Source organism: Coffea arabica, chromosome 6c (genome assembly GCF_036785885.1).
Source record: "Coffea arabica cultivar ET-39 chromosome 6c, Coffea Arabica ET-39 HiFi, whole genome shotgun sequence".
Lineage (NCBI taxonomy): Eukaryota > Viridiplantae > Streptophyta > Magnoliopsida > Gentianales > Rubiaceae > Coffea > Coffea arabica.
The window spans coordinates 26,231,854-26,244,209 of NC_092320.1; positions in this window are offsets into that span (position 1 = coordinate 26,231,854).

Below are 12,356 nucleotides of genomic sequence, written 5' to 3' on the forward strand. Positions count from 1 at the left end.
GAAACGCCCACGAAAAATAAAATAAAATGGGATAACAATAAGTAAACGTGCACGTATGAAGTGTTCCCTATTTTGAGGGAAAGGGTTGAGAACCATGCGAGACTCTAAAGGTGACACACACCCCCCCCAAATGCAATGCAAGCGCGAAATAAACAAGTAAACATACATCCAATCAACCAATCATACATGCGTGAGTGAGGGAGTAATTAATACGCGCGAAATGCAAAATCCTAAAAAGGAAAAATGCAACCCTAAAACACCCAAATGTGATATATGAAAAGGTTAAAAGAAGAAAAAGGTTGATTAAATCAATTTTGCTCGGACTCTCAAATGTCCCCAGTGGAGTCGCCAACTGTCGCGCTCCATTTTTTGATAAATAAATAAATGGTTTTAAAAATGTATTTTTTTTATTCAATTTGTGATTGAAAAATGAATTGTGATTTAAAAGAAAAATGGGTCTAAATGGGGGTTTGAGAATGCGACGATTTGACCCAAAATTATAGTTTAAAAAGGGTTTTTGAAAAATAAAAAAAAATAAAAAAAATCGGAGTCGCCACTTGGTAATGAGTTAAGGTGTACCAAGTCACCTAAAAAATGAATTTTTAAAGATAAAATAGGAAAAAGTAGTAAGAAACCCCCTTTTAAACGACTCCTAGTCCACGTAAACCAAAGAAAAAGGTTCGGAAGTCACATTTGACAAAGGGGAAGGCAAGGATAAAATCCAAGGCACCCCTTTGACCTAACCAAGGCTAGTTGCATGATTTAATCAAAGATTTTCTTGTTTTAACCAAAGAATTTATTACTTTTGGATGCACTACATGAATGCAAACCCTAGACCTAGGGGTATTGGGGGAAATTTCTCTTCAAAGGTTGAGTGGTGCCAATCACATTAATTGTGAAGCCCAATAACGATCCTTTGAAGAAGTCACGAATAATGCGAGTGGGATGCAAATGAATGGAATGCATGTATGCAATGTGAGGACATGAGTTTGAAAAAGTAATAAAAAACAATAAATATGTAAATGAAAATGTTCACGTGAGTGGGCAAGGTACGGTATGTGAAATGATAATATGAAGTGCATGTGTGCAAGTGATGATAAAAGTGTTCGTGTGCAAGTGAAGAAACATAAAGGTGCACGTGTGCAAAATGGGAGAAAAAATGAAAGTGTGATGAGGGTATAAAATGGTAGAGTGGATTTAAAAATACATGAGCCTAGGGAATTCATGCATATTGGGTACGGGGAGACCTAAATCGTGACTCAATTTGCCCTTTTATAGAGGGAATACAAGCGTGCTAAGGCTTAGAAAAAGCCACACTCGTCTATATCCCATATTTAAGGGGACTCTCAAGCAAATGAACCCTATAACTAGCATGAAATGCAAAAATCCTAAAATGGAGGGAAAAGGGGTTCGAGGGGCATGCAAAATGATAAACTAAAAAGAATGCATGACATGTAATGAACATGCAAACATGTACTAACGAGGGGAAATCCCTAAGGGTCTAGCGTTGGACTAACCCATTCTATGAATTCCGACTAGCGTTGGACTAGTGGAAACGTACATTCATCCATCACATTCATTCAGGCTATGGAAAGCGAGTAGACATGCCAAACACTTATAAACACATAGCACATAACATTTAGCATGCTCGACTAGATGCAAGGCCCTAACAAAGCAAATTAACACGTAGTAACTAAGCATGCAAGACACATAAGACAATTAAAGCCCTAACTATTACATTTGCTAGCTAGGCACATGACTTCGATAGGTCTTCATTGAATGCTCCTCCAAGCCTTATCTATTACATTAGGGAGACCCTACTACAATCTAAAAGGGGGAAAAGGAATAAAATAATTAAATCCCTAACTATTACAAGCCAAGAGGTGTACACATACCCCATAAAGAATAACTTAAATAAAAAGCAAAAGTAAATGAAGTAAATGAAAGGAATTAAAGAAAAACAAGGGAAGCAAGTAGACATGCAATTTCACGTAGCACGTTAGATCACATAGGAGAGACAAAAAAAGATAAAAAAATTATACCTCCCTTGAGTTGATGCCTTAAATGGAGTGAAATCACTTGTTTATCCTCCAAAATAAAAGAAATGGTCAAGGTACCAATTTATTGGGAAAATTAAAGAAAATAGGCAAAAACAAGCTCACTTGGTCACAAAATTCACAAATTCATGCATTAAGTACAATCTAAACAAAACATGGCAATTAATGAAAGCAAACAAGCAATTGGGTTGAAAAATTGAAGCTGCCAAGGACCCAATTGAAGACATTATTCAATTAGTTGGGTCAAAGTAGCATTAGTTAGAAACCAAGGGGTCAAAGTGAAATTTTTAGAAATAATTTCATGCAATCTTCATGCAAGCTACGTGAAAAACAACATGAGAAACAACATTCTGTAGCAGAAATTTCTGCTGAAAGCTTTCGGCAACCCATCAAAACATTTCCCAACACTCATTGTTTATCAACCCAAATTCGCGTAACTCCACAAATTCTCAACTCAAACATGGTTATTCAGCTTTGATGAATCCCTCGGATAGAAACCAAGCCAAGAAAACAAAGACAAAACAGCAAAATGCAGCAAAGAAACTTAACAAAGACATATGTTCATGTCATTTTAGTAACGTGTGCATGCATCAAATGAAGCTTTCTTCATTTCTGGTTGCTGGGTTTCTGCAAATGCTTCTTACTAGTCACCCAAACATCTTAAACAAGGCTTCAAACTCAACATTTATTAGCTTCTTTAGGACCATCATCATGCACAAAAAAACTAATCATGCAAAACGAAAGGAAACAAGGCAGAGAGTGGCCATAAGATCATATTTCCTGCTGCAATTTTCCTGCTGCAAACTCGCAGCTTAACAAGACGCAAGCCCAACAACTTAAAATTCTGCCTAAGCTTCAAACCGAAATCTACAGGATAAGGTTCAAACCATAATCTTGCAATCAAGAATGAACAAGAGACTGAACACTCAAAGCAAACATCTCTCTAAGTTCTCGGATGGAAACAAACTGACAACTTTATTCATAAGGTCTCAACAAGAAATCTCAAAACGAGATTCTGATTACAAGCTACGAAACTCGCAAAAACCAACAACACAAGTATTCACAACCAACTTCTGAATTCTGAACGGAATCTGCCCCATCCATCCGATGTATCAAACCCAGCAAAAATTACAAAGCAAAAGCTGCACTTTCGGATTCATGAATACCATTTATTCTCATTCAAACATAGCTGATGACTGTGCCTTTTCCTTAACTCAGATTAGCCGAAGTTCAAATTCAAGTCCATACAAAATCTAAACACTCAAGCACAGGAAATCCAGATTCACTGATGTAAAGGGATGTTAAACTAAAAGACTTGCGGGAGAGAAGGAAAGAGAAAAAAAAAAAAACACAGAGAAACAAGCCAACAACGAAACACAGCAGCAAAAAACCTCAACATTTGTAGTCCAAATCTACCGATGTCTGACTGGAAAGAGATGAGAATATTACCTTGATTACGAAATGAAGCATGAGATGATTCAGGAAAAGGGCTCAGATGGATCTGACGGATCTTTGAAGGTGCGCTAGTGGGCTTTGGGGGTGAAATGTGGTGGTGGAGTCCACGGCAGTAGAAGAAGAGCAACAACCAGCAATGACAGTGCCACCACTTCAGCCAATGTTGACGATAGGATCCTCTGATGTTGCGGCCGCTCCGTGTTTCCCAAATTCGTCTTTCACTTTGCTGCAACTTCCTTCCTCTGATTCTTGTGCCTCCGCCTGAAACTCTTCCTTGCCTCCTAGTTCTCTCTTCCTTGCTGCCTACTGCTCCCCTTTTGTTTTTTCTTTTACCGTTCAAAAAAACCTCCCCCCCAGATCAAGCTATCTCTCGGCTCCCTTCACTCTTCCTGGTTTCTTTTCCCTCTTCAGGTTTGCAGCCGTCCCTCTATCTCTCCCTCTTCTCCCAAAACTCCCTTAGCCGACCGATTCTCTAAGCTTTTCAACCGTTACTTTTCATCTCTCCCCCCCAACTCTACCTTGCGGCTCCCTCTTATTTTCTATTTATATGGGCATCATAACCCTAAACCCTTCAGTCCTTTTCTCCTATATTTGCAGCCAAGGGCTGCCTTGAAGTTGTTTTTTGCAAGCTGCGTATTGGCAAGCTGCAACAATACGCAGCTTTATGCCGCGTATCCTCTTTTTTTTTTTTTTTTGAAAAGTAATTTAACAAAATTAATAATAAAATTAAGTAATAATAATACTAATAAAAAACAACAATTTAAGTAACATCACATCAAAATAAACAAACAAAAACCAAGTTGCCATTTTTCAATCTTTTTTCTTCATTTTCATCTTTTTCCTTTTCTTTTCCTTTTCTTCAAGAAAACATGGAATTTAAATCAAAACAACTAAAGCATATTTTTTGAATGCTTTTTCTTTTTCCCGAGAAATTCTATGCTAAGGAACTTAAAAATAATAATAAAACTAGAAACTAAAAACTAAAAAACGAACATGACAAATAAAAAACTAAAAATGAAATTACACCAAAATTTTGGTGTCTACATGTGACACACAATTTCAACATCCCAACAAACCAAAACATAGAAGGAAAATCACACAAATGCTGGAGAAAATTCCAGCAAGCATTCGGCAACCGGATTTGTTCATTTTCCAGCAAGGTGTTTGATCATAGTTCAAGTATTGCAGACTCCAAACATACAAACTCATCACCAAAACCTTCCCTTTCTTTCCCTTCAAACCAGATTAAGCATGCAACTCAAGTGTAAAGGTTCAAAGAGCAGCCACGGAGAAGAAAACAACACACAAAAAAAATGCAGCAGCTTTTCCTTTTCTGTGAATTTCGCAACTTCAACTCGCGTACGTTAAAGGCTGAAAACATTGCATTAAACTCTCCATTTATCCACCAAACTCACACACATATTCACTCACCCATTAATCAATGTTCAAGCATGGTTATCTTCCCTTAACTATCCCAAACGAAAATGTTCCAGGTCCAAGAAAGCAAGAACAACAACCAAAATGCAGCAAAAAAACCTTATTACTTTGTTTGAAAACGTTAAGCTACAACATTCAAGAAAACAACCCAATCTTGAACCAAAACCTGAACTCATCATGAAGATATGGTATTAACACGCAAGGGACAGCTTGAAACAAACATGGCTCAAGTTATCACAAATAAACATCAAATAACAACGAAGATATCAAACAGACTACCAACTTCAGTATTCAAAAAGAAAAGAAAAGCTGCTGCATCAAGTCGATTGTTTCAAGCTTATTGCAGCAACCTGTGGTTCCTCATACCAGTGACTAGAGAATGACTCAATGCATCTAAAAACGAGAATATGAAACAAGGGAAAGGGGAAACGTCCTATGGGCTTTTGGGGCACCTCAGTGCAAAAACGACCTGACCATTTGCCAAACTTCAACCCAAATTTCAGAAAAACAAAAATGTGAATCAGAAAATGCGCATGAAAGGAAACCAATGACTTATGACCATGATTTCCATCAAGAAGGTTATAAACAGAGCTTTGGCAATGAAAATGCAAGTAAAAGGGCATCAAACGAACAATCAAAACTGGCCATAACTCCTCTCGCATACACAGGGCTTCACTAGACTTATTCCAAACAATTAAACTAAACTACAAGTCACCCAAACAACGATCATCGAGCATGCAAATCTGGAATGGAAAACTTTGACAGCCAAAAATATCTCAAGCAACCTACCCCATGTCGAAATGGACAAAATTGCAGCAAGCAAACGAAGACTTGACACTTATTGGACTCCACACAACCCTCATGAATCACTGCCCAAACACATGACCAAGAAAATCTAACGTAGAAAGGCAGCATCTTTGGGCAGTATATCATGAACCAACGCAAGAAACGACCCTTCAATTCTCGGCCATATTCACAAGCTCAAACCAACAGTAGCACATACTTATCAAATACCAAACAAACCCACAATTCTCACGGCATCATAATTTATCAAACAGAAATTATCTACAGGAAAAAGGCAAGAAGAAATCTTACCGTGAGCTTTCTGATTCCGTTGAGCAGTGGTTTCACTCGGAGAACAGCCACAGGTGATGGTGGTGGAGTCAGCTAGGTTTCTTGCTTGGTTTCTCCTTTCTCTTGCTCAGCTCCGGAACCTTTGCCTCTTGCTTTCTAGTTTTTCCAAAGCCCGTAACTTTCCTTAGTTCCTCTACCCGAAGCCCTTTATTTTCCTTCCTAACCTATCCAGTAGCTACTTTCTTAAGCCCTGAAACCCTCTCAAAGCTCCCTCTATTTTTACTTTTCTTGTCTTAGTTTCCAGTAGCCTTTCTTGCTCATCTGTTTCCCCTGTCCGACACTCAGCCGTCACAAGGATCCCCTAGCTCTTTCCTTTTTCCTTTGCTTTTTCCTATTTCAGTCGTCAATAGGCTCTCTCTTAGCTGTCTACCAGATCCTTTTCTATGGCTATCATCCCTTCTGTTTTCTGATCAACTCTCCCTCTAATTTTCCTTCCTTTGCTGGTTTTTCTTTCTTCCGTCACACCCACACTCCCTCTTGCTTTAGCCGCCCACCTTTCTTTTATCAGCCGTCAAAAACTCTCCCCCTCTCTCTGCCGTAGCTCTCTCTCTTTATCCCCCAAACCCTGATCTTCACGGCCCTTGATAAATCTCATTTCCCCACTTTTCTATGACCATCCGATCACTCTTCATCCCAGATGAGAGCTAGGTAGGATGAAGTCAAGGTAATCCAAGGGTAAAGGAAAAACAATGGGAAAACAGCAGAAAATGAAATGGGCTAAGCTGCATTTTTACTTCTGTAATTTTTCGTGCATTTTTCTGCTTAACTTGTAACATGAAGAAAGGGCTAGGATCCTATGCTTCTCATGGTTCGTGAGCTTGTTCCCTTTTTTTTTTTAACACATAATGAAATAATTTTAACAAAATAAATAAAACGTTACAAAATTGAATTCAAAAGAAAATAAACATAATTTTGTGAACATTTCTTTTTTTTTTCCTCTTTTTTTCCAATAAACCTTAATACTAGAAAGTCTTTAAAAATAAAAATTAAATGACTAAATGAGCAACAATAAATATAGAAAAATAAATAAAAACTAGAATAAAATAATAAATAATAATAATCTAAAATGCTAAAAAAAATGCCTGAAACAAAAATCATGAGATTAGTAAATAAAAATAAACAATAATTATCACTAAAAATAAAAATAAGAATAAATTAAAAAAATTTGATGTCTACAATTTGCCCCTCTTTGTCTGAGTTTTGGAAAAACTTGAGACAAAGAAATAGACACCAAATGCTTACCTGTTATTCGGCTGCGAACAATTCGAACGATTGACGCTTTCTGAAATGGGGACTGACCCCTTTAACAAAATTTTAAATGGGACTGCCTCGAACAAAAAATTTTAAACGAGACTGACCCGAACAGGAAATTTAAACGGGACTGACCCGAACAGGAAATTTAAAACGGGACTGACCCGAATAGGAAATTAAAAAACGGGACTGACCCGAGACAGGAAATTTAAAATCGGGATTGATCCGAAACAGGAAATTTAAATGGAATGCACACTAGTGGGACTGACCCATGTTTAGTGGTAATAAAGATGAAATGCACGCTAGTGGGACTGACCCATGTTTAGCGGCAGTGAAAATGAAATGCTTACTAGTGGGACTGACTCACGGCTAGTGGCGATGTAAAATAAAATGCGCACTAGTGGGACTGATCCACGGCTAGTGGCGATGCAAAATGAATTGCTCTGACAATCCGTCAGTGGGATTAAACCCGAGCCTGCCGTGATGAAACTTGATTTGATTTTTGATTTTTTTGATTTTTGATTTTTGATTTTTGATTTTTGATTTTTTTGATTTTCTTTTTTTTTTATCTTGAATTTTTTTTTAAAGAATCTTTCCAAAAATAATTTGCCCCAGTATGATGAATTGGTCAATGGGATTACACTCGAGCCTGCCTTGGTTGCATTGGCGGCATAAAGTCTAGGCCCAACGTGATCTTTTTATGTTGGCGGCGAGCTATTTTCACAACAAGCCACTTTGAGGCTTTCAATTTCTGACATTCCATTGAAACAAACTTCTCTGTCTGGAATCAAGATTGTCAACTGTTCGTTGTTCCATTGTACTTTGCCAAGGATGAATAGATCCAATTGCGCTTTTAGTAAATCAAAAGATTATCACTTGCCCAAACCTCATGATTATGATCATACACTGTGCAAAACCTTTGGCATGAAACATCAGCCTTGGCCTTTTCAAATATCTCTGCGCCGGAGTCCGGTATTGGCGAAAGCACTTAGTGCCCTTTCGAGTTTTCGCTAAGATCGCCTCCACTCCTTTTGTTTTGTCTTGTGCTTCTTTCTTTCTTTTCTCTTTTTTTTCCTTGATTTTTCCAATTTTTCCATTTGGGAGAATCTTTTGAAAAATAAATTTGCCCCAATTTCCACTAATTATTGTGCGGCCAATCATTTGATTTGCGTTACGGCATGGTTGCTCCTCATTAAGGCATTGATTCGCAAGATTCTGACTTACGCTTCTTCATCGATTTCAAGTCATGAATTCCTGCACAAGGGGCTTACCAAAGTACAACATGCGCTTAAATTAATGCAACTACTACTCATGGAAAGAGCAGCGTGATTGATTCGAAAGTGTGTTACTTGACTCTTGGGCGAAAATCTCAAATGTATTATAAAAAATTTTGCCCCAGTGTGGGCTTATTTTACGAAATCTCATAAACAAAAATTTGCCCCAGTATGGCCCATTTTGCAAAATCTCTCAAATGAAAATTTGCCCCAGTGTGGGTCCATTTAATTGCAAAAATTTGTTTGGATGACTCGTCATTTATTTGAACAATGTAAGAAACTATGTTTCCTAATAGAAAATTTTATGAGGAATATCTGAAATAAAACCAAATTACAGAAGATTTCTTCCTCACCTTAGCATCGATGCTTAGGGTAATGGGTCACCACTCCTTGTTAACTCATCTTTCAAGACCAATCAAGTTGGTATTATTTCTGATTTTGAGGTGACTAAGGAAAATGGGAGGTTAGGATCTTTCTTATTCTTGTGTCCAAAATTGTATGTAATCCATTCAATATCACATCTTAGTGAAAACAAAGAGTTTGTCACCCTTATTTCTTAAGAAAATTTAGTCAACATATAAGCTTTTTAGGCTTGTAACATATGGGCAGAAACGATAGCTAAACATGTGGAAACAGGTTATAGCGTTAAAATCACAAATGATTGAGGGATTCCTCAGAAGCATAATCCTTACTTTGAGTTGTTATGAGGAATAAGTCAATGATGGACTTTATGAGCTTGTAATATGGCTTGAAAACGATAGTTAAAGAGATAAGATTTTTAAGGACATTGCACTGAAGATCGCATTTTTCCAAAAATTGCCCCAATTTGGACTCAAAGATCTTAACCTTTGTTTGACTTTTATAGTCACTCAACAGGGACTTTCAGCATCGAATCTTTTTGCATTTATTTTGCCTGCTTTTCTCTTCTCCTCTTCTTTTTTCTTCTTCTTTTTTTTTCTTTTTTTTTTCTTTTTTCAAAGGTGCCTTTGCGGGTTTTCACATGATGAGCACTTGTCAAATTCATAGCTAATCAATTCAGAAGTACATCTAAAAAATTTCTTGGCATCAGTATATGCGCATCACTTGCCAATTAATTTAGAAAATTTCTTGACAAAAATATTGCAAAGAACAGAAGTCAGGGCTTCCGGCTTTTGTAATGGGGTCAGGTAGGGTGCTTAGAAAGATTAAGACTTGAAAGCGGATTTCAAAAGCGGTTTGAATGACCTGAGATCGCATTATTGCGCCAACTCTATTTTAGGGTTAAATCAGAACTTGCCCCAATTTATTCTTAATTGAGGCTCTTTTCTCTTTCATTTTGTTCTCTTTTTTCGGCCTTCTGCCATTCTTTTGAACTTTTCCAAAAATTTGCCCCAACTTATGCTCAACCAAGGTTCTCTTTTCTTTTTGACTTTTGATTTTGTTGCTTTATCACTTTTCACCTCTTGGGACTTTTCTTTCTTTTCCAACTCAAACTTGCCCCAGTGTGGGGTTTACGATCCTCAGGGGTTGCCAAACGAAATATTTTATTCTGAAGGCTCAAAAGGGATAACTAGGGATAGAATGTTTGATTGAAAAATAAGAGAGCCTGACTTTTATTATGTTCCTTACATTAACCCTGAAAGAAAACTTTCACTAATGCGAAATTTCTTGCATATATCTGAATTAATTGACTGAGGAAGACTCCTGTTCACCTGTATCTGTGAGATATAAGTGATCCGTCGAACAAAACTCTTTATTTTTCTTTTCCAAAATTGAAGCCCAGATATAATCAAATTTCCCCAATTTGCAATTCCTTATTTTCTTTTAATTTTAGCATTTTTTGTTTTTTCTCTTTTCTCTTTTTCCCCTGCAAAATTCTTCAATCTCCTTCCCCAATGTGGGGTGCGATCATAGGTGCCTTTGAAAAGAACCACCCATTTTAGCTCAAATGAGGATGCAATGGGTAAATAGTGTTTAGATTGTAGAAACGATGGCCAAATCATCATTCTTACGCTTCATGACAACCAAAGTAACGAAATACTCATTGAGAATCCATTCCCTTTTTGATATTTGAAAATTTTTCCAATGTAAGGTAGTGATCATCAAGGCGCTTATCTTTTAAAGGCTCAAATGGGAGAGCAAATGATAAAAGCTGTATGGATAGAGAAACGAACGCTTGGAGTATCATTCCAAATTTTCAAAACAAACCAAAATAATGCACATTTTGCTTTCACTTAGATGTAGATTGAATCGGATTAGACACAATGGGCATTTTCAAGCCAAAATTGCCCCAATTTGCAATTTATCAATCAATGGGACTGATTTTTTGAGGGGGCAAATAGAAGTGGGCAAAATAGGGATTGTACACTGAAGGAGAAAATGTATCTCATTGGGCCTTTTGAGTGACCTCTCAATTTGAGTGGATTCTTTTAATTCCCAGCACTCTTATTGCGCAGTTTGGATCACTAATCTTGTAAATTTTCAGGCAAGAGGTTGAAAAATCTCAATTTGGTCTTATTTCTTAAAATTCATCATGAAATCTCCAATGAACAGAAGAAAGAATGAAATTTACATGATTATATATAAAACAATAATTGTCTAAAACTTTATTGCTGAAAAAGTTTAAAACAAAATTTCCCGTTTAATCATAATACAAATGAGAAAACTTCTAAAGAGCTCCACATGTATACTTTTCATCTCCTTTTCTTTTCGAAAAAAATGTATTAACAAATCAAATAAACAGAATTTTCCTTTGAAAAACAATTATAAAGTCTCTCAGAGACTTTAGCCTAGAGCTTTCAGATGGATTTTTCATGTTTTCATTGTAAGGCCTACCCAAGAATCAAATATTACTTGTAATTTTGACACTTTATTAGATCAGAATTGTCATCAGATATAGGAAAATATTCTTTACCTTATTGAAGCATTTTTATGAATACATGGGAGGGGGAAAAAACAAAAGAAAAAATACCCCGAGTTAGTAGGCAAGACTACAAAATCGGTATGCATGTCCTATGGGGGAACTCTTTTAGTGCCAAGGATAGGCCTAGCATGAAAATGCAATCCTCTAGGATAGGCACTATACAATACCTGATGAATCTGATCGACTGATTGAGTGAAAAATGATTTGAAAAATTTGGCCAATTGGAGTGAGAGGAGACATTTATCCTAAAAAAAATGAGGACGAAGTTCGAATGGATTGCTTGCTTTGATCAACACATAAAATGATGTGTAAAAGAAATTGTAATGTCTCGATTAATTTATTCAGTAAACCTTAAACTTAAACCCTAAAGGGGAAAAAGCGGGTCAAATGGATTGGATAAAATTGATGATTTATTCAAAAATGACCGAATTGCCCTAAAAATAGGTAAGCTGGTCAAATGAATTGAATGGAATTTGATTTATCCAAAATTGATTAGATCACCCTAAAAGGGGTAAATTGATTAAATGAAATTGATGATTTATTCAAAAATTGATCAAATTGTCTACCCATTGGTAGTTTCAAGAAAATCATTGCGATGCATTAGTCTATGAGCCTCCTAAAATCAAAATTTGGCCTCAATACATTTATCGTCTTAACAATGATGAATTATTTGTGAATTTCTTTAGGTCAATGTCCTTTAAGCAAGGGATTTTTACCAACTATATTGAAAATGACCAAAAGATGATTGTTAGATGCTCGTATTCTAGTGTGCAAAAAATTATTTTGCCCTCTTCGAAAAGATTGGATCCTACCTTACCTCGTGCACTACCCCTTTGGATGGTACAG